Source organism: Salvelinus namaycush, chromosome 9 (genome assembly GCF_016432855.1).
Source record: "Salvelinus namaycush isolate Seneca chromosome 9, SaNama_1.0, whole genome shotgun sequence".
Lineage (NCBI taxonomy): Eukaryota > Metazoa > Chordata > Actinopteri > Salmoniformes > Salmonidae > Salvelinus > Salvelinus namaycush.
In genome coordinates, this window is record NC_052315.1 from 34,999,263 (window position 1) to 35,023,555 (window position 24,293).

The 24,293-nt window shown below is 45.4% G+C and overlaps 1 pseudogene; it reads right to left on the reverse strand.

Moving 5' to 3' along the window:
- Positions 1–24,293, reverse strand: part of LOC120053260 — a 271,421-nt pseudogene that overhangs the window by 180,706 nt on the left and 66,422 nt on the right.

The following is a 24,293-nucleotide window of genomic DNA, read 5'->3' on the forward strand; positions in this document are numbered from 1 at the left end:
CACATACATTCCCACACATCCATCCCACTGTCTGTCTGTTTAGCAGTTGTTTATATAAGCAGTATTATTAGAGGTCAGAGGTCAGGTGTGATAATTCCATCCAGATGACCCTGGGGAATAGACTGCCTCCTATAGGTGGCTGCTGACCTTTCACCCCTCCACTCACACACACACTTAAGTAAATGTGTGTGTGTACATTAAAAGCATTTAGCTCTCAGAGACCACTCTATTCAGCTCACAGGGAAGCAATATTACTAACCCCTATTAGATATGAGACAAACCTCCTAATTCATATGTCTGACTAAGTGGTATAGATCGAATAGAGAGATGTGTTTGTTTAAATGGCAATATTCTATTGTATGTGTCTGTTGCTAATGGATAAAGAAGAGGAGGATGACGAAGAGGAGGAGAAGAGAGAGGGAGAGCCATGGCCATGGTCAGATTGAGAGAGGAGAAGGTCTAGAGACCTGTCCAGACAATATGCCAGACCAGAGGACCGGAGAGGACAGACCTGTGTCAATACCACCACCACCACACACTGCTGACAATACACTACACTGAGTAAAGTGTGTGAGATCACACTGATCTGGCCATGTCGATGCTGTAATGAGAGAGAAAGAGAGCAAGAGAGTAAGAAAGAGGGACAGGAAGTAAGAAAGGGAAAAATTAAGCATGAACTAGTGATAGAGAGAGAGAGAGATGGGATGATATTAACAGAGAGTCAGTGGTACAGTGTAAAGATTTATTTCCAATACTTGCACTATAAAGTAGATATACAGTCCCTCTCTCTCTTCTCCTCTGCTGGCCCTTTATTTCCTCTGTGTGTGTGTGTGTGTGTGTGTGTGTGTGTGTGTGTGTGTGTATGTGTGTGTGTGTGTGTGTGTGTGTGTGTGTGTGTGTGTGTGTGTGTGTGTGTGTGTGTGTGTGTGTGTGTGTGTGTGTGTGTGTGTGTGTGTGTGTAGCAGAGCGTGCATTATAAAGTGAGGTAGTGTTTAGAGGACCTGATGACAGAAAGAGGAACACAGAGGTACAGAGAGGAGCAGGGGAGAAGCACGTGGCAGAGGTTACAGGTTCATCTCAATTGATATTCTCCCAGTCTGCATAGGAGAGAGGGCTTCTCTGTCTGCTGGCTATCACCTAGCACAAATAACAGGATACATCTCTAGCACACACACACACACACACACACAGGGATGTACAAGCGTGTACACACACTGAGGTGCATGCCCACGCGCGCACACACACGGACACACACATACTCTTGTGTATTATAAAAGGTCACACATCATCACATATGCATGCCTATGCATTTTAACATACGAGTCTCTCTCAGTCTCAAATACAGCAGTGGGTCTCTGGTGAGTTTGATGTGAAACCAATGTAGCATCCAGGCCAAACTGTATTTATAAACAAGCACTTTATAAACTCACCCACAGACGCTAAGGTGAAATATTACATTAATATGAACAAGCATTAATACCGCCCTCTTCTCCCCACCTCTCTCCCTTGCTTTCCCCCCCTCTTTCTCACTCCCTAATCCGTTCATGTGGGCAATAAGTGTATGCACCATGAACACATTTAATTTGTGTGTGTGGTTTAGAGCGAGCCCAGAGGTGAGTCTTAATAAGGATCAATGGCACTTTATCTGGGCCGGCTTCCACTTCATAGCATGCAAATCACACAGCAACACTGGCAGGGAAAAAAGAAATGGATTTAATTAAAACATGTAGAACCACAGGCTCTGGAAATTCAATTAAAGGATTTATGCAAAGGTTAGCTAGCTTTTTGTGTTGCAGTTTCCTGCTTCTGTAATGAGCTTTTCATATTAAAAATCAATAGGTAATCTGGGCTGGGGGATCGCTGCTTATGCACATTTTAGAAATCAATTTGAAGAATAGTCCATCAGCTGCCGTGTCACAACAAAGAGGGGGGAGATGGAGGACGGAGAGGGGGAGAGAAAGAGGTGAGGATTTCCTCTTTTCTCCTCTATGGGGTCAGGGGAGAGATATTGGCAGTGTGGGGGTGGAGGGATGAAGAGAGTAGTACATATAAGAGGTCAGGGGAGAGACATTGGCAGTGTGGGGGTGGAGGGATGAAGAGAGGAGTACATATAACAGGTCAGGGGAGAGATATTGGCAGTGTGGGGTGGAGGGATGAAGAGAGGAGTACATATAACAGGTCAGGGAAGAGATATTGGCAGTGTGGGGTGGAGGGATGAAGAGAGGAGTACATATAACAGGTCAGGGGAGAGATATTGGCAGTGTGGGGTGGAGGGATGAAGAGAGGAGTACATATAACAGGTCAGGGGAGAGAAATTGGTAGTGTGGGGGTGGAGGGATGAAGAGAGGAGTACATATAAGAGGTCAGGGGAGAGATATTGGCAGTGTGGGGTGGAGTGATGAAGAGAGGAGTACATATAAGAGGTCAGGGGAGAGATATTGGCAGTGTGGGGTGGAGGGATGAAGAGAGTAGTACATATAAGATGTCAGGGGAGATATATTGGTAGTGTGGGGGTGGAGGGATGAAGAGAGGAGTACATATAAGAGGTCAGGGGAGAGATATTGGCAGTGTGGGGTAGAGGGATGAAGAGAGGAGTACATATAAGAGGTCAGGGGAGAGATATTGGCAGTGTGGGGTGGAGGGATGAAGAAAGTAGTACATATAAGAGGTCAGGGGAGAGATATTGGCAGTGTGGGGTAGAGGGATGAAGAGAGGAGTACATATAACAGGTCAGGGGAGAGATATTGGCAGTGTGGGGTAGAGGGATGAAGAGAGGAGTACATATAACAGGTCAGGGGAGAGATATTGGCAGTGTGGGGTGGAGGGATGAAGAGAGGAGTACATATAACAGGTCAGGGGAGAGATATTGGCAGTGTGGGGTGGAGGGATGAAGAGAGGAGTACATATAACAGGTCAGGGGAGAGATATTGGCAGTGTGGGGTGGAGGGATGAAGAGAGGAGTACATATAACAGGTCAGGGGAGAGATATTGGCAGTGTGGGGTGGAGGGATGAAGAGATTAGTACATATAACAGGTCAGGGGAGAGATATTGGCACTGTGGGGTGGAGGGATGAAGAGAGGAGTACATATAACAGGTCAGGGGAGAGATATTGGCAGTGTGGGGTGGAGGGATGAAGAGATTAGTACATATAACAGGTCAGGGGAGAGATATTGGCAGTGTGGGGTGGAGGGATGAAGAGAGGAGTACATATAACAGGTCAGGGGAGAGATATTGGCAGTGTGGGGTGGAGGGATGAAGAGATTAGTACATATAACAGGTCAGGGGAGAGATATTGGCAGTGTGGGGTGGAGGGATGAAGAGAGGAGTACATATAACAGGTCAGGGGAGAGATATTGGCAGTGTGGGGGTGGAGGGATGAAGAGAGGAGTACATATAAGAGGTCAGGGGAGAGATATTGGCAGTGTGGGTGGAGGGATGAAGAGAGGAGTACATATAACAGGTCAGGGGAGAGATATTGGCAGTGTGGGGTGGAGGGATGAAGAGAGTAGTACATATAAGAGGTCAGGGGAGAGATATTGGCAGTGTGGGGGTGGAGGGATGAAGAGAGGAGTACATATAAGAGGTCAGGGGAGAGATATTGGCAGTGTGGGGTGGAGGGATGAAGAGAGGAGTACATATAACAGGTCAGGGCTGTGTAGCCTGGTCTTTTCTCTGATCTGGGTCTTTATGAGAGTGGCTCCCTGGGTCTTAGCAGCCTGTCCGGGCCTGACCTCCAGGTCGGGGGTAATTTAGGGCAACCTCAGCCTAGCCCCAGCCCAGACACCCTTAGTGGGCAACAGGTCCTAATGGCCTCCCTGAGGTGTCTGGAGCTAGAGGAAGGCTAGAGGTGGGCGGCGAGAGGTACAGCTAAAGTAAGCCTGCTTTGAGCCTGTAGATCTATTCCAGTGCTCTGTATCACTGTCGTATCTCTCCAGTGTGAATGAAGATGTTCTCTACCTGTGCTGTTCCTAATCAACTGTAATGACTTCATCCCAGGGAGCTGGCAGCTCATTACCCCCTCTACAGCTGTAGAGGTCTGGGACTGGAGGGACCTCTGTGCCCCCCCCCCCCCATCTCTCTCTCTCTCTGCACGGCTGAGCATCACACAGACCGGCACAGAGAGGCTGTCACAGCCCACAGCAGAGCTTCTGTGATGGGGCTAGACTCTCCGCCTGTGTGTATGTGTGACCTTACACCTGACAGTGAGGCGCTACTGTACAGTAGCGGCACAGAGATGTATACATTCTCTCTCTCACACACACTCTCAGAGTGTCTCAGACAGGTCATTATGTATTTCTGTGGTCAGTGGCCTGTGCACCTTGTGGAGTCATCTCCTAATAGCAGCAGAGCAGAGCCTGCGTTACCCTGAACCAAGACAGAGGGGGGAAAGAGAGAGAGAGAGAGAGAGAGAGAGAGAGAGAGAGAGAGAGAGAGAGAGAGAGAGAGAGAGAGAGAGAGAGAGAGAGAGAGAGAGAGAGAGAGAGAGAGAGATAATGTGGGGTGGAGAGCAAAGCACAGAGGAGCTAGTTAAAGGGCCTGTCTTGTGTCGTCACTCAGAGAACAGAGCTGAATAGTATACGACTGTCTGAGTGCTGGACGGCGCTGGGTCAGAAGTTCTACCCTGCATATGTGTAAAGGTGTGCTGGCACCCCAGGCTGAATGCTGGGTAGTTATTAGTATGCTTGATCGCTAAGCGAGCCTGGGAGTGGGTGCTGAAGGTACACCCCCCCCAGGGAATGAACATTGAACCAGAGAGACTCCTCTGAGCCTCTACCCACAACCCACCTCTTCTCCGACCATTAGAGTGGAGTGAAGTTGCCCTTAGATACTAATCTAAGGTTGGTCTTGTGTTTTATGCCAAATGGTTGAGGTTAGGATCTGATTAGGGTAAACTGATTCTAGACCAGTGTCTAAGTGCAACTTCCACCCAGAGAAGCTCCTGAAGTAGTAGTGAAGATGCTAGTCAAGAAATTGTCTTAAGAATGAAAGGTTACACACAGGGGTGGGAAAAGTACCCAATCGTCATACTTGAGTAAAAGTAAAGGTACCTTAATAGAAAATGACTCAAGTAAAAGTAAAAGTCACCCAGTAAAATATTACTTGAGTAAAAGTCTAAAAGTATTTGGTTTTAAATATACTTAAGTGTCGAAAGTAAATGTAATTGCTAAAATATACTTAAGTATCAAAAGTAAATGTATAAATCATTTCCAATTCCTTATATTAAGCGAACCAGACGGCACGATTTTCTTGTTTTTTATTTATTTACGGATTTCCAGATGAACACTCCAACACTCAGACACCATTTACAAGCGTTTAGTGAGTCCATCAGATTAGAGGCAGTAGGGATGACCAGGGAGGTTCTCTTGATACACGCATGAATTGGCCAATGTTCCTGTCCTGCTAAGCATTCAGAATGTAATGAGTACTTTTGGGTGTCTGAGAAAATGGAGTAAAAAGTACATTATTTTCTTTAGGAATGTAGTGGAATAAAAAGAAAAGTTGTCAAAAATATAAATAGTAAAGTACAGATACCCCAAAAAACGACTTAAGTAGTACTTTCAAGTATTTTTACTTAAGTACTTTACACCACTGGTTACGTATACACACACACACACACGCGCGCGCACACGCACACACACACACACACGCACACACACACACACACACACGCACACACACACACACACACACACACGCACAACCACAATATGACCTAAACTATAGAGCTAGACAGTAGACATGAGTGCTGTGTGGGATTTAACTCACCCAGAATGCTCTATATTTCCACATTCATTTTTCCTCACATCCTAAAGCTAGAGATAAGAGATGTGTTTAGCCTCTCGCACATACACACCACTGCAGGCTAGAGTATTCAGTTGTGATAACCACACTAAAGGACAGAGTGAAACTCCCACTTTAAAGGCGTTGGATTATCTACTAGCGGGAAACAGGGGGCCAGGCACGGCCGTACGATCTCTGATAAGCCAGATGAAGGCATGGGGAGTGGAACATGATGTTAGTGAGTGATAGTCTGGCTGATGATTAAAACGGCATGGCTCTTCATAGATGCCTTGCTCCACTCTGATCACAGTGAGGGAGGGAGCTGCAATACCCTGCTTTGATAATATTAGGAATATATTTTGTTATTCTTTTTCCTCAGATGACTGCTCTACATATTAAAGCCACTAAAATACAACACTTGACTGATAAGGAGAACATTAATAATATTGTATATTTAATGAAAACGATCACTGGATTTCTTCATTAATTTGAGTGTATGGGCCGACATCAACTAACAGTGCATACAGCGCACTGAACTAGTCTATATAGAGTGCATTCGGAAAGTATTCAGACCCTTTGACTTTTTCCACATTTTGTTACGTTACAGCGTTATTCTAAAAATAATTAAAATCTATACACAATACCCCATGATGACGAAGCGAAAACAGGTTTTTATAAAACATTTTAAATTTATAAACAGAAATATGTTATTTACATAAGTATTCAGACCCTTCGCTATGAGACTCAAAATTTAGTTCAGGTGCATCCTGTTTCCATTGATCATCTTTGAGATGTCTACAACGTGATTGGAGCCCACCTGTGGTAAATTCAATTGATTGGACATGATTTGGAAAAGCACACACCTGTCTATATAAGGTCCCACAGTTAACAGTGCATGTCAGAGCAAACCATGAATTCGAAGGAATTGTCCGTAGAGCCCCGAGACAAGATTGTGTCGAGGAACAGATCTTGGGAAGGGTACCAACACATTTCTGCAGCGTTGATGGTCCCCAAGAACAAAGTGGCCTCCATTATTCTTAAATGGAAGAAGTTTGGAACCACCAAGACTCTTCCTAGAGCTTGCCAAACTGAGCAATCAAGGGGAGAAGGGCCTTGGTCAGGGAGGTGACCAGAACCCAATGGTCACTCTGACAGAGCTCCAGAGTTCCTCTGTAGAGATCGGAGAACCTTCCAGAAGGACAACCATCTCTGCAGCACTCCACCAAATCAGGCCTTTATGGTAGAGTGGCCAGACGGAAGCCACTCCTCAGTAAAAGGCACATAACAGCCCGCTTGGAGTTTGCCAAAAGGCACTTAAAGGACTCTCAGACCATGAGAAACAAGATTCTCTGGTCTGATGAAACCAAGATTTAACTGTTTGGCCTGATTGCCAAGGGTCATGTCTGGTGGAAACCTGGCACCATCCCTACGGTGAAGCATGGTGGTGGCAGCATCATGCTGTGGGGATGTTTTTCAGGGGCAGGGACTGGGAGACTAGTCAATATCAAGAGAAAGGTGAACGGAGCAAAGTACAGAGAGATCCTTGGTGAAAACCTGCTCCAGAGCGCTCAGGACCTCGGAAGGTGAACCTTCGCCCCCAGTCTAACAGAACAACACCCCTAAGCACACAGCCAAGATAACGCACAAGTCTCTGAATGTCCTTGAGTGGCCCAGACAGAGCGAGTACTTGAACCCGATCGAACATCTCTGGAGAGACCTGAAAATAGCTGTGCAGCGACGCTCCCCATCCAACCTGACAGAGCTTGAGAGGATCTGCAGAGAAGAATGGGAGAACATTGTAGCGTCAACATTGTAGCGTCATACCCAAGAAGACTCAAGTCTGTAACCGATGCCAAAGGTGCTTCAACAAAGTACTGAGTAAAGGGTCTGAATACTTGTGATATGTAAATGTGATATTTCATTTAAAAAATGTTTATACATTTGCAGAAATGTTTAAAAATCTGTTTTTGCTTCGCCATTATGGGGTATTGTGTGTAGATTGATAAGGGTAAAAAAACGATGTAATACATTTTAGAATAAAGCTGTAACGTAACAAAATATGGAAAAAGTCAAGGGGTCTGAATACTTTCCGAATGACAAGAAACTGCCATGTGGGGAATTGTAAGTGGCTCGTTTCAGCTGGTTTCATCTTGTTTTGATACCATGTCTTGTTCTGAGATGTTTTGACAGATATCATGTCAATGCTAATTTTGCTAAAATTTGCTGTAGCAACTGTAGCAATGTATTGTAGAGGCAACAAGTGCTCATTCATTGTGTACATGTATTTATGTTTTCAATAAACATTGGAGACAAAATATACAGTGGCAAGAAAAATGATGTGAACCCATCTAAATCACAACAATAGACAAATACAGTCTGCTTAAACTAATAACATACAAACAATTATACGTTTTCATGTCTTTATTGAACACACCGTGTAAACATTCACAGTGCAGGGTGGGAAAAGTATGTGAACCCTTTGATTTAATAACTGGTTGACCCTTCTTCGGCAGCAATAAACTCAACCAAACGTTTTCTGTAGTTGTGGATCAGACCTGCACAACGGTCAGGAGGAATTTTGGACCATTCATCTATACAAAACTATTTCAGTTAAGCAATATTCTTAGGATGTCTGGTGTGAACCGCTCTCGAGGTCATGCCACAGCATTTTAAATCGGGTTGAGGTCAGGACTCTGACTGGGCCACTCCAGAAGGCGTAGTTTCTTCTGTTGACGCCATTCTGTTGTTGATTTACATCTGTGTTTTGGGTCGTTTTCCTGTTGCATCACCCAACTTCTGTTGAGCTTCAATTGGCGGACAGATAGCCTTACATTCTCCTGCAAAATGTCTTGATAAACTTGGAAATTCATTTTTCCGTTGCTGATAGCAAGCTTTCCAGGCCCTGAGGCAGCCAGGATGTCACGCCCTGGCCATAGAGAGGTTTAAATTCTCTATTTTGGTTAGGCCAGGGTGTGACTAGGGTGGGCATTCTAGTTTCTTTATTTCTATGTTTTCTATTTCTTTGTTTTTGGGCGAGTGTGGTTCCCAATCAGAGGCAGCTGTCTATCGTTGTCTCTGATTGGGAATCATACTTAGGCAGCCTTTTTCCCACCTGTGTTTTGTGGGTAGTTATTTTCTGTTTAGTCTCTGTTACCTGACAGAACTGTTCGCTTTCGTTTTGTTACTTTGTTCAAGTGTTTTTTTGATAAATAAATAATCATGAACACTTTTCACGCTACGCTTTGGTCCACTCCTTCCGACGACAGGCGTTACAGAACTACCCACCTAAAAAGGACCAAGCAGCGTGTTCAAGAGGAGCAGGGATCCTGGCCCGGGAGAAAAGAGAGTGGAGGACATCCTGGACCTGGGAGGAGGTTATGGCAGGGGACAAGACCCTGCCATGGAAACAGGTGGAAACAGCGGAAGAGGAACGGCAACGATACGAGGGGACACGGCTAGCACGGAAACCCGAGAGACAGCTCCCAAATTTTTTTGGAGGGGGGCACACGCGGAGATTGGCGGAGATAGGGTTTAGACCTGAGCCAACCCCCCGTGACTGGTCAGGCACCGTGTTATGCAGTGATGCGCACGGTGTCTCCAGTGCGCATTCATAGCCCGGTGCGCTCTATTCCAGCTTCCCGCATTTGCCGCACTAGAAGGGGCATCCAGCCAGGACGGGTTGTGCCGGCTCAGCGCTCCTGGTCTCCAGTACACCTCTTCGGACCAGGATATCCTGCGCCGGCTCTACGTACTGTATCACCAGTACGCCTTCACAGCTCAGTGCGTCCTGTGCCAGCGCCCAGCACTTATCGAGCTAAAGTGAGCATCCAGCCAGGACGCATCGTGCCAGCTCTACGCTCCAGGTCTCCAGTGCGCCTCCACAATCCAGTACGTCCTGTGCCTCCTCTCCGCGCTCGCCCCGAGGTGCGTGTCATCAGCCCGGTGCCACCTGTACCGGTCCCACGCATCAGGTCTCCAGTGCGCCTCCACAGTCCAGCAAGTCCTGTGCCTCCTCTCCACACTCGCCCTGAGGTGCGTGTCATCAGCCCGGTGCTACCTGTACCGGTCCCACGCATCAGGTCTCCAGTGCGCCTCCGCAGTCCAGTACGTCCTGTGCCTCCTCTCCGCACTCGCCCTGAGGTGCGTGTCATAAGCCCGGTGCCACCTGTACCGGTCCCACGCATCAGGCCTCCAGTGCGCCTCCACAGTCCAGAGCTTCCGGCGACAGTTCCCAGTCCAGAGCTTCCGGCGACAGTTCCCAGTCCAGAGCTTCCGGCGACAGTTCCCAGTCCAGAGCTTCCGGCGACAGTTCCCAGTTCAGAGCTTCCGTCGACAGTTCCCAGTCCGGAGCTCCCGGCGACGTTTCACAGTCCGGAACCTCCAACGACGGGCCACAGTCCAGAACCTCCAACGACGGGCCACAGTCCGGAACCTCCAACGACGGGCCACAGTCCGGAACCTCCATCGACGGTCTACAGTCCGGAACCTCCATCGACGGTCTACAGTCCGGAGCTTCCAGCGACGGTCCCCAGTCCGGAGCCTCCAGCGACGGTCCCCAGTCCGGAGCCTCCAGCGACGGTCCCCAGTCCGGAGCCTCCAGCGACGGTCCCCAGTCCGGAGCCTCCAGCGACGTTCTCCAGTCCGGAGCCTGCAGCGACGGTCCCCAGTCCGGAGCCTGCAGCGACGGTTCCCAGTCCGGAGCCTGCAGCGACGGTTCCCAGTCCGGGGCCTGCAGCGACGGTCCCCAGTCCGGGGCCTGCAGCGACGGTCACAAGTCCGGAGCATCCTGCGATGATCGGTTGTCTGGTTCCTCCTGCAATGATCTGCGGCCCGGTTCCTCCAGTGAAGGTCCATGCACCAGGGCCGCCACCAAAGCGGAGGGATCTGCGGGCGGAGGGGGGTCTATGTTCCGCACCGGAGCCGCCGCCGTAAGGGATGCCCTTCCCTTCCCTTTAGAGTCAGGTTTTGCGGCCGGAGTGACAGTACCCCCCACCTTTGGGGGGATGTCACGCCCTGGCCATAGAGAGGTTTTATTCTCTATTTTGGTTAGGCCAGGGTGTGTCTAGGGTGGGCATTCTAGTTTCTTTATTTCTATGTTTTCTATTTCTTTGTTTTTGGTCGAGTGTGGTTCCCAATCAGAGGCAGCTGTCTATCGTTGTCTCTGATTGGGAATCATACTTAGGCAGCCTTTTCCCACCTGTGTTTTGTGGCTAGTTATTTTCTGTTTAGTCTCTGTTACCTGACAGAACTGTTCGCTTTCGTTTTGTTACTTTGTTCAAGTGTTTTTTTGATAAATAAATAATCATGAACACTTTTCACGCTGCGCTTTGGTCCACTCCTTCCGACGACAGAGGTTACACAGGCAGCCCCAAACCATGATGCTCCCTCCACCATACTTTACAGTTGGGATGAGGTTTTGATGTTGTGCTGTGCCTTTTTTTACCCACACATAGTGTTGTGTGTTCCTTCCAAACAACTCAACTGTAGTTTCATCTGTCCACAGAATATTTTGCCAGAAGCGCTGTGGAACATCCAGGTGCTCTTTTGCAGCAAACTTCTGACATGCAGCAATGTTTTTTTGGACAGCAGTGGCTTCTTCCATGGTGTCCTCCCATGAACACCATTCTTGTTTAGTGTTTTACGTATCGTAGACCCTTCAGCGGGGATGTTAGCATGTTCCAGAGATTTATGTAAGTCTTTAGCTGACACTCTAGGATTCTTCTTAACCTCATTGAGCATTCTGCGCTGTGCTCTTGCAGTCATCTTTGCAGGACGTTCACTCCTAGGGAGAGTAGCAACAGTGCTGAACTTTCTCCATTTATAGACAATTTGTCTTAACGTGAACTGATGAACATCAAGCCTTTTAGAGATACTTTTGTAACCATTTCCATCTTTATGCAAGTCAACAATTAATCTTAGGTCTTCTGCGATCTATTTTGTTCAAGGCATTGTTCACATCAGGCAATGCTTCTTGTGAATAGCAAACTCAAATTTAGTGAGTGTTTTTTATAGGGCAGGGCAGCTCTAACCAACATCTCCAATCTCGTCTCATTGATTGGACTCCAGGTTAGCTGACTCCTGACTTCAATTAGCCTAGGGGTTCACACCTACACTGTGAATGTTTAAATGATGTATTCAATATAGACAAGAACAATACAATCATTTGTGTGTTATTAGTTTAAGCACACTGTGTTTGTCTATTGTTGTGACTGAGATGAAGATCAGATCAAATTGTATGACTCATTTATGCAGAAATCCAGGTAATTCCAAAGGGTTCACATACTTTTCTTGCCACTAGTAGTTTACATGTTGTCAATAATCTAAGCCAACCCCAACCCTGTCTGTTTGCACCATAGTTGCGCACAAGTCGGTTTTGTTGCTAGACAACCAACCTGTCTATACAGTAGTCTGTGAGAGAATCTAATGATCCAAGACATTAACCCACTTTAACAACTATCAAATAAAACATTTTCAGACACATGTAGCTCCAGGTGTTTCAGTGATTGTCTGTACCTTGTGTGTGTGTGTCTGTGTGTGTGTGTGTGTATGTACCACTCCACCTGTGGTCCTATAAATCAGGCCTGTGTTTTAAACGAAGCCTCAGTTAATTGCACAACAGACACACACAGGGGCTTTTGGGTAGTTTTTTTGAGTAGACATTCTGTTTATGTTTGCATCCTGGAACAATCTCCACGGATCCCGCAAGCAAACGCTAGCAATTAAAACGATAGCATCTTCATATCCCTGCTCATATCCCTGCTCCCAATAACTGAAATAATATTGCTGTTTTTATTAAGCCTTAATGTGGGGAAAGAGGGGAGAGGCCGGGGCGCTAAAGAAGGTACCCGTTCAGACGCCTTATCAACCTCTGATTTAAATAACAGCAAAATGCTTAGCTTAAGGGTGTGTAGTGTGTATGTATATATGGTGTGTGTGTGTGGTCTTTATCAGACACAGGACGCTAAGCTAAGCGCTGTGTCAGCACACCAGGATTTAATTACCAGTGCTAGCTAGCTACCTTTGTCCTTTAATATTTACAAACATCTACACCACTGTTAGTTAGTTAATTAGAAAAACACCCCGCCCTGGTCTGGTCTGGAGGAGAAACTAGGCTGCATATACAGGACTCATTGGGGACCATAGCAAGCCATCAGGTAGCTGCAGATAATAGTTGAGCAAGAGGAACAGAGTAGTGTTTAGTAAAACCTGATGAGAGACTCCCTCTTCCTGACTCCCTCTGCCTGACTCCCTCTGCCTGACTCCCTCTGCCTGACTCCCTCTGCCTGACTCCCTCTGCCTGACTCCCTCTGCTTGACTCCCTCTGCCTGACTCCCTCTGCCTGACTCCCTCTGCCTGACTCCCTCTGCCTGACTCCCTCTGCCTGACTCCCTCTGCTTGACTCCCTCTGCTTGACTCCCTCTGCCTGACTCCCTCTGCCTGACTCCCTCTGCTTGACTCCCTCTGCCTGACTCCCTCTGCCTGACTCCCTCTGCTTGACTCCCTCTGCCTGACTCCCTCTGCCTGACTCCCTCTGCTTGACTCCCTCTGCCTGACTCCCTCTGCCTGACTCCCTCTGCCTGACTCCCTCTGCCTGACTCCCTCTGCCTGACTCCCTCTGCCTGACTCCCTCTGCTTGACTCCCTCTGCTTGACTCCCTCTGCCTGACTCCCTCTGCCTGACTCCCTCTGCCTGACTCCCTCTGCTTGACTCCCTCTGCTTGACTCCCTCTGCCTGACTCCCTCTGCTTGACTCCCTCTGCCTGACTCCCTCTGCCTGACTCCCTCTGCCTGACTCCCTCTGCCTGACTCCCTCTGCCTGACTCCCTCTGCCTGACTCCCTCTGCCTATCGAACATCATTCATCACAACCACAATTCACTAAAACACTGCTTCTCTCCACATCCCATCCTGCCTGCAGTGAAAACACTAGAGGGGCTAATGCAGTGATGTAACAGTCCAAACTAAAGCCTATATAACAGCAGCATGTGGCCGTCAAGTGTAGCAACTACCCTACAGTCAAGTGTAGCAACTACCCTACAGTCAAGTGTAGCAACTACCCTACAGTCAAGTGTAGCAGGATTAGTAGAGAAGTCTTGAAGAGCAGGAGTGTGTGTGTGTTTGGCCTGTAGGGTAGTTGATGATAAATCACAGTGGTACATTTTATAGTTCACATACACCATAGTAATGACATTGTAAATATCCATGCCAGTAATAAGTAAAAAGTATGTAAGTACAAACATTGTTTCCCTTTAAAATCACCTGTGAGCATATCAACATTACAGAAAGAAAGGCATGCATTGAGACTGAGTTGTAATAGAACAAATGGAGATAATATCTATAAAGAGGGAGGATATACAGGGGGTGTGTCAAATCTGCTATTATAACCTATAATGTTGAAAATACATTCTCCACACGGGAGCTGGTTATGGATAAAACATCTATGATTGGAAAGCCATATGTGAGCACTGTATGAAAAGAGAGTAGTAGCTACACTATACCGTAACACTATAGTCTCCGAGCAGTAACGGTTTATGATATGTACCCTCACGAGGTGAAGAGCGGACACACTCTCAGAGCTAAACTAACAAAGACAGGACGAAGAGGAAAAGAGGAAAAACAAGCCAGTGAATATCTCCCTCACTCGCCATCTCTGTGAAAGTCACACTCTCTCCCTGAACCCTGACTGCTCCAGAGATCTGCTCCTTCCCTCTCTTCTCCTCTCGCAGATAGATGCCAAGACTAATATTTGGACTAATGAGGGACAGTTGAGACTACAGAATAAAGTATGAGGACCATGAACAGTAGCATCTGTTCCCACTCTCCAAAACAGCCAGTCAGTTCCAGTAGCCATAAAGCAAACAACTGACTCAATAACCAAGAAGCCATCTATTAAATGACACAAATAACTCACTCATATCTAGTTTAGCCCACATAGTGAGAGCCACGCTACATGGCCATCTTTTTAACACCAGAAGTCTTAATTATCCGCGTCCTTACCATAGACTTGGTGAATGGGCAAGCCAGTGTGAAGAACGATGTACGATGGATGGCCGTGTACATCATGTTCCCAGGGTGCACTACGTTGGCAGTGACACCGTGGGGCGCGAGGCGTCGGTGGAGCTCGTTGGAGAACAGGAGGTTACACAGCTTGGTCCGGTTGTAGGCCAGCATGGACCAGTAGTCCTTCTGAGGAGGAGACAGCACAGCCAGGTCCACCTTACCACACTGGTCCAGCAGGTCTGTAAACCTGGGAGAGGGAGGAACCAAGATTAACTTTGTTTAATCCCACTGAACAAAAATATTAACACAACATGTAAAGTGTTGGTTCCATTTTTCATGAGCTGAAATAAAATATCCCAGAAATGTTACATACGTACAAAAAGCGTATTTCTCTCAAATGTTGTTCACCAATGTGTTTATATCCCTGTTAGTGAGCATTTCCCCTTTGCCAAGATAATCCATCCACCTGACAGGTGTGGCATATCAAGAAGCTGATTAAACAGCATGATCATCACACAGGTGCACTTGTGCTGGGGACAGTAAAAGGCCACTCTAAAATGTGCAGTTTTGTCACACAACACAATGCCACAAATGTCTCAAGTTTTGAGGGAGCATGCAATTGGCATGATGACTGCAGGAATGTCCACCAGAGCTGTTGCCAGAGAATTGAATGTTAATGTCTCTACCATAAGCCGCATCCAACGTCATTGTAGAGAATTTGGCAGTACATCCAATTAGCCTCCCACCCGCAGACCACGTGTAACCACGCCAGCCCAGGACCTCCACATCCAGCTTCTTCACCTGTGGGATCATCTGAGACCAGCCACCCGGACAGCTGATGAAACTGTGGGTTTGCACAACCAAAGAATTTCTGCACAAACTGTCAGAAACCATCTCAGGGAAGCTCATCTGCATGCTTGTGGTCCACACCAGGGTTGACCTGACTTCAGTGGTCAATTGCTCACCTACGATGGCCACTGGCACGCTGGAGAAGTGTGCTCTTCACGGATGAATCCCGGTTTCAACGTTGTCTGGGTTTGCTGATGTCAATGTTGTGAACAGAGTGCCCCAGGGTGGCGGCGGGGTTATGGTATGGGCAGGCATAAGCTACGGACAACCAACACAATTTAATTTTATTGATGGCAATTTGAATTCACAGAGATACCGTGATGAGATCCTGAGGCCCATTGTTGTGCCATTCATCCGCCACCATCACCTCACATTACAGAACGATAACGCATGGCCCCATGTGGCAAAGGATTTGTACACAATTCCTGGATGCTGAAAATGTCCCAGTTCTTCCATGGCTGGCATACTCACCAGACATGTCACCCATTGAACAAGTTTGGGCTGCTCTGGACGGAGGTGTACGACATCGTGTTCCACTTCCCGCCAATATCCAGCGACTTCGCACAGACATCGAAGAGGAGTGGGACAACATTCCACAGGCCACAATCAACAGCCTGATCAACTCTATGTGAAGGAGATGTGTCGCGATGAATGAGGCAAATAGTGGTTACACCAGATACTGACTGGTTTTCTGATTCACACCCCTACCTTTTTTTAAGGTATCTGTGACCAACAGATGCATATCTGTATTCCCAGTCATGTGAAATCCATAGATTAGGGCCTAATGAATGTTTTTTAATTGACTGATTTACTTATATGACCTGTAACTCAGTAAAACTTTAGAAAATGTTGAATATTGCGTATATATTTGTTCAGTGTAGAAAAGTCTACATTTTACAGGAACAATTCCAGTCAAGGATAACTTTATTGAAAGTTCACATGAGTTAGTCTCCACTGGCTATACACATTTAAGTAAAACATTTAAGTGTGTATGCATGTGTTTGCTTGTGTGTGAATACATTCTGTAGAGTTTTTATAGCAGCGTGGTCCTGACTGAATACAAATCCAGGGCGTGATATGATGTTCTTTAATTGCCTGCGACAGAGCAGTTAATGCCCAGATGTTTGACAAGGCCCTTGAACATTACACCGCTCGTTGGGTTATTATGCAGTCACAATAACACAGAGACGCACCGCAGTCAAACACACTCCCTCCTTCTCCCTCAAAGCGTGTGTGTGTGTGTGTGTGTGTGTGTGTGTGTGTGTGTGTGTGTGTGTGTGTGTGTGTGCGTGCGTGCGTGCGTGCGTGCGTGCGTGCGTGCGTGCGTGCGTGCGTGCGTGTGTACATCTTAATCCAGTCATTAGAAAACCACCAATCAACATGTCACCTGGTTTCCTTGTTGTGATTTTACAAGCTGCCTGCTTGGCGTTGTTTACCGTCCCGTCTCGGCTACATCCTTGCTTGGCTAAATTACAACATCTGCAGGCTTTATATTTCATGTGAGGAAACTGCTTTAGCACGTGGTGGGGTTGATAAATCAATTGGCTGAGTGAATATGCAAATGTTTCTCTCAAAGCAAGTTTGTTGATGTTTGATAATACAATATGCTTGGTTTTAACTTGCACCTGTCCAGATTTACATGAAGCTACACTCTGATTTCATAGTGACCTACGCCACTTTGTCAACACTTCTAGTAATATAAAATGTCTGTCTTTTTAGATTGGAAAATAGCACACTTTTTTTTTTTTATCCATCCTTAATAAACCTTAAACCTTTCAGAGAGGGTGCAATAGGAGATTTTAGATACAGTGTAACAGAGAGATATCATAATATATTTGCTCTCCTGGTCTTTGAGCAGGTAGGCAGTAGGAGATAGTTCACCTATTAGTATTGTGTCAATTACACTGCAGGCCCTGGTGTTGGAGGGTGATACAGTTTTCAGCCTTTTCCCTCATCCCTCCTCCTCTGTCTCCATCCCTCTCCATTTCTGTCTCTCAATCTTTTCATCCCTCCCACCTTGTCTGCTATATGCTGTAGGTCACAGCTTTTCATTACAACAGGGGGCTTAGGGAGTATAATCCACTACCGGGTCAGGGGTCAGACTGAGAGCCTGTGAGAGAGAGGCTAAGTGAAATAACCAGGAAGTCATAGCAAATAACACACAAACCGAAAAGTAAGCGACTTCAACGAATGCAATATAGGTGTGGAATGGAGCGGGCAAAATGGCAGATGTAATATCAGATATTGTCTCTATCCCCTCTTCTAGGACCAGTGTGTAACTGACTCTCTCTGTGCCTGCTAAGCCCTCTTTGAAGGGGTTAGGCACCATTGGTTAGGGATGGGAGAGGAGGGCAAAACTAAGGAGGAAGCACAGGAAGGGAGGGGTAGAGGAGGGGATGGATGAGGAGAGACAAAGATATGGGGAAATAGGTAGAAGGGGAGCGAAAAGAGGAGGAGAAGGGGAAATCAGAGGGATGGAAAGAGGAGAAACAGGTTCGAGAGGAAAGTGCCTGGTCTAATTGTAACTTCATAGGCCCTGTATCAATCATATGGTTTCGTTTTCACTTTTTTCTTTCAAATCACACTTCACTCTCCTCACTCCCTGTCAGTGTATGGGGGCTGACCTCTTGTCAATGAGTCTACTGCTCTCCTCTCATGCACGTCAGCCTCTACTACACTACATTATGTCTAGCAGAGCAGGGCTGTACTATGACTGCTGTTTGATCTGCAAGAATAACTCTGCCTATACGTCCAGTCCCTCTGAGCTAGGGGCTAATCAATCATTGTGATTGGTTGACTAGCTGACTGACTGACTGTAGCCAGGATCAATGTGTCCCATGCACACTGACTGCCTCGGATACACACGGGACAGCATACTGTAGCAGCCGGGGATCACCGTACACATACGGACATGCTTGATAAAGACAAGAGAGAGACCGACAGAGAGGAGAGAGTGAGGGAGAGTTAGATTCAGGGGGTCAGAGAGGAAGGCCTGGACATGTTATACACATTGATGATAAAAGGAGATGTACAGTGCCTTTAGAAAGTATTCATACCCCTTGACTTATTCCACATTTTGTTGTGTTACAGCCTGAATTCAAAATGGATGAAATATATGTCTTTCTCACCCATCTACATGCAATACCTGTCACGATCGTCGTTCGGTGAATGAGAGGACCAAGGCGCAGCGTGATACGAATACATCTTCTTTAATATAACGAAGACGAAACAAACACTTTTACAAACTAATACAAAAACAACAAACGATCGTGAAGCTATACAAACTACGTGCACACATGCAACATAGACATAGACAAAATAAAGGAAATAAGGTCAGGAACGTGACAATACCACATAATAATAATGGGAAAATATGTTTTTAGAAATGTTTTCAAATGTATTCTCTAAGAGCTTTCCACACCTGGATTGTACAATATTTGCCTATTATTCCTTTTAGAATTCTTAAAAGCTGTCAAGTTGACTGTTTATTAGACAGCCATTTTCAAGTCTTCCCATACATTTTTAAGCTGATTTACACTACAGGTCAATTTTTTGAACACCTACTCATTCAAGGGTTTTTCTTTATTTTTACTATTTTATACATTGTTGAAAAATAGTGAAGACATCAAAACTATGAAATAACACATATGGAATCATGTAGTAACCAAAAAAGTGTTTAACAAATCAAAATATATTTCATATTTGAGATTCTTCAAATAGCCACCCTTTCCCTTGATGACAGCTTTGCACACTCTTGGCATTCTCTCAACCAGCTTCATCTGGAATGCTTTTCCAACAGTCTTACAGGAGTTCCCACATATGCTGAGCACTTGTTAGCTGCTTTTCCTTCACTCTGCGGTCCGACTCATCCCAAACCATCTCAATTTGGACAAGGTAGGGGGATTGTGGAAGCCAGGTCATCTGATGCAGCACTCCATCACTCTCCTTCTTGGTCAAATAGCCCTTAACCAGCCTGGAGATGTGTTGGGTCATTGTCTTGTTGAAAAACAAAGGATAGTCCCACTAAGCTCAAACCAGATGGGATTCCGTATCGCTGCAGAATGTTGTGGTAGCCATGCTGGTTAAGTGTGCCTCGAAATCTAAATAATCACACACAGTGTCACCAGCAAAGCACCCCCACACCATAACACCTCCTCTTCCATGCTTTATGGTGGGAAATACACATGCAGAGATCATCCTTTCCCCCACACCGCGTCTCTCAAAGACTCGGCGGTTGGAACCAAAAATATCCAATTTGGTCTAATGTCCATTGATCGTGTTTCTTGAACCAAGCATCTTCTTCCTATTGGTGTCCTTTAGTAGTGGTTTCGTTGCAGCAATTCGACCATGAAGGTCTGATTCACGCAGTCTCCTCTGAACAGTTGATGTTGAGATGTGTCTGTTACTTGAACACTGTGAAGCATTTATTTGGGCTGCAATTTCTGAGGCTGGTAACTCTAATGAACTTATCTCTGCAGCAGAGGTAACTCTGGGTCTTCCATTCCAGTGGCGGTCCTCATGAGAGCCAGTTTCATCATAGTGCTTGATGGTTTTTGTGACTGCACTTGAAGAAAATGTAAAAGTTCTTGAAATGTTCCATATTGACTGACCTTCATGTCTTAAAGTAATGATGGACTGTTGTTTCTCTTTGCTTATTTGAGCTGTTTTTGCCATAGTATGGACTTGGTCTTTTACCAAATAGGGCTATCATCTGTATACCAACCCTACCTTGTCACAACATAACTGATTGGCTCAAACACATTAAGAAGGAAAGACATTCCACAAATTAACTTTTAAGAAGGCACACCTGTTAATTGAAATGCATTCCAGGTGACTAACTAATGAAGCTGGCTGAGAGAATGCCAAGAGTGTGCAAAGCTGTCATCAAGGCAAAGGGTGGCTATTTGAAGAATTTCAAATATATTTTGATTTGTTTAACACTTTTTTGGATACTACATGTGTTATTTCATAGCTTTGATGTCTTGACTATTATTCTACAATGTAGAAAATATTAAAAATAAAGAAAAACCCTTGAATGAGTAGGTGTTCTAAAACTTTTGACCGATAGTGTAAGTCAAAACTTAAACTAGGCCACTCAGGAACATTCAATGTGGTCTTGGTAAGCAACTCCAGCGTAGATTTTACCTTTTTTTAAGGTTATTGTCCTGCTGTTGGAAAGCAGACAGGTTTTTCTCTAGGACTTTGCCAGTGCTTATAGACGTTTCTTTTTATCCTAAAAAACTCCCTAGTCCTTGCCGATGACCAGCATATCCATAACTGGATTTATCCTAAAAGAACTCCCTAGTCCTTGCCGATAACAAGCATACCCAAAACATGATGCGGCCACCTCCATGCTTGAAAATATAAAGAGTGGTACTCAGCAATGTGTTGTATTGGATTTTCCCAAACATAACACCTTGTATTCAGGAAAAAAAGTTAATTTCTTTGCCAATTTTTTTGCAGTATTACTTAAGTGCCTTGTTCCAAACAGGATGCATGTTTTGGAATATTATATTATATACATTTTGTACAGGCTTCATTCTTTTCACCCTGCCATTTAAGTTAGTATTGTGGGGTAACTACAATGTTGTTGATCAACCCTTAATTTTCTCATATACCAGCCATTAAACATTTTAACTGTTTTAGTCACCATTTGCCTCAAGGTGAAATCCCTGAGCGGTTTTCTTCATCTCTGGGATGAAGCTCAAAGGGATATTCAATGTCCTTTTAATTTATTTTTTTACCCATCTTCCAATAGGTGCCCTTCTTTGTGAGACATTGGAAAACCTCCCTGGTCTTTGTGGACGAATCTGTAATATACAGTTTATACCGTATACCGGAGTATCGCCCCAGCCTAGTTTTTAACGTTCCTTTCTGTTCCTTTTTAAACCTCTGATATCGATTACTTTACCAATCAGTGCGGATAGAGCAGCTTGCTATGGAGCGGGCAAGCTATAGCCTAGTTGTTTACATGCGCGATGGACAGACAAGTGTAGGGCGCGAGATGTGACTGAAATTTTGCAGGGGAGGAGAAAGCGAGAGAGGGTGGAGGAGAAGGCTTGGCTTAATGCGCTGGGCATCTTTTTATGACATGCATTATCCTAATTAGGCCCACAGAATACCTATGGAGGTGCGGCTTTTATGGAGGAACTTTGAATGTCTTTGAACGTCTGAGAGTTTGCTTAATGTTGGACCAGAGCTAGCTAGCTAGCTAACAACCTTGTGTGCAGAGTGGCACCAGAAATAAAAACACGTCTTACCTTTTTGTAGTTAATAAATCGAACGTGAAACTTGATAACTACAGTATCCTTAACTAGCATTGAAAAGGTTAATCCATTCTTCTCTAATTAAAAATCTGTCCCTAATTCCTGAATCCTGAATCACAGGTAACCGACACACCGCACACATTGGCAGAGATTTTCAGCTGGCAGGCAGATACTGGAATAAGTTTCTGAGTGACAGTGAGTGCATTGCATAGGTGCTTTGTTGCGTTTTTTGTGGGACTGAAACATAGAAGAACATAAAATAACATTATTAACCGGTTCCTATGCTTTTAAAATAGCGGTTCTGTTCTGGAACAGTATATATGACTGTCGTTCCTGGTTCTGTTCCCTGAACCAGTTCCAACCCCTGGTTATAAATAATATTTTTTTAGTCCGTGAATACGGACCTGTGTGACTCAGAGGACACCACCACCACACGGGCTGGGGCAGAGCATCGCAGCACTTCCTGTAGACACTGCACCAACAGGAAGTGACCTTGGTGGCAGATCTGCCAGGCCATCCTCCGTCAGATGCCAGGGCTGGGTACACACTGCTGCGTTACATATCAGGATGTGGAGTGGCTTACGGGGAGAGGAGAGGGACATACAGAACAATGATACATTGAGGGCCAGAATTACAAGATATAGGCACTGGGCCTATTCTCCATACTGTAACCAGAGATCTAGGGAAAAGAGAACAGTGGTGGAGAGGGAAAGGAGCAGAGAGGGAAAGAGAGGAGGGAAGGAAAGGAGGGAAGGAGAGAGGGGTGCTATTTCTGTGTGCAGCTGCTCGGCCTCAGTAGGCCAAGACAGAGACAAGACAGAGACAGGGTATTAGTGATCTGACAGGGTATTAGTGACCCTCTATACAGTATTAGTGATACGGTATAGAGGGCTTCCTCTCTTACTCGCCCATGGTCTGACTGATAGATAATGAATACATTTCGACACCAGCCAACAGAAACAACCAACACCTTGAATAGTCATCATATCAACCTCAGAGAGAGAGAAAAATTATAATACATACTCACACATACACTCACACACTTCCATACAATCAAACTCACCATATACACATACACATCGCATCTGGGAATGTGTCTTTCGGGCCTCCCCTTCTTGTGTGTGTGCTGTGTGAGCAAGTGAAGATTGCCGTGTCGGCCTGAGCGGTGAGAGATCCTTGTCGGTGACAGCGTCGCTCCAGCGAGCTCGAAACCACAGTAACACAGTCGAACAATCCAAACACACCCCACCAATTTTTAATTTCTTCCATTAGAATTCATTATGAGGCCCAGGGCAGTTTGTGTACCCTGTGTTTAAGACTGCCTGCTGGATTAATTAAAAACTGGATGCTGGAAAATTAATGTGTGAATTGTTATCCCTGGCTCTAATGAGTCTTCCCCATAACGCTGTTAGATAGGACTGGAGTGAACGTTCACCTTCAGGCCTCCAAACACACACGCACACATACATGCACGCACACAGGGTTCATTACTGAGAGTCACACTCACTCCACACTAACTACCGAATGCCTACGTATGCAAATCATACACTTCATAAATACTACATACTGTACTTTCCTTAGAAAATTATGAACCCAGAGTTTTTAAACACAAATGAAGAAGTCATCTTTAGATTAAACTCCAAATCCACTGCCTGAAATGTAACCCGCGTCGCTGCCTTGGAAGTCAAGCCTTAAATTCAAACTTTTATAACAGAGCCAGAGAACAGGTTGGTGGTAACTAAGAAGGCAGTGTTCCTCTCTGTTTAATAAAGCATGAAGTTCAGAGCCCTGGCCTCTGTTCCTCTGTATCACCACAGCCAGGAAACATTGGCTCTGACTGCTGCTGCTGCAGCCTGGGAACTCCACAGTCACCTTGGAAAGACAGTTTTCCTGTCTTAACTGTTCAAATCAAATTGTATTTGTCACATGCTTCGTAAACAACATGTGTAGACTAACAGTGAAATGCATTCCCAACAATGCAGAGAAAAAAAAGAAAAATTGTCGAAAAATATAAAAGATAATAACAAGGAATAAGTAGAACAAAATAACAAGGAATTAATACACACTTAATGTGTTGTGAAATGTGTTATGAAATGTAATGTCATGTAATATTTTTAATTGTACATAACTGCCTTAATGTTGCTGGGCACCAGAAAGAGTGTCTGCTGCCGTGGCTAATGGGGATCCTTAATAAATACAAATACAATACTCAATGAGTAAGGATAACTTGGCTATATACACAAGGTACAAGTCAATACCGAATTTATGATTGAGGTAATTTATGATTGACATAATGATTGAGGTAATTGAGGTACTTATGTACAGTACCAGTCAAAAGTTTGGACACACCTACTCATTCAAGGGTTTTTCTTAATTTTTACTATTTTCTACATTGTAG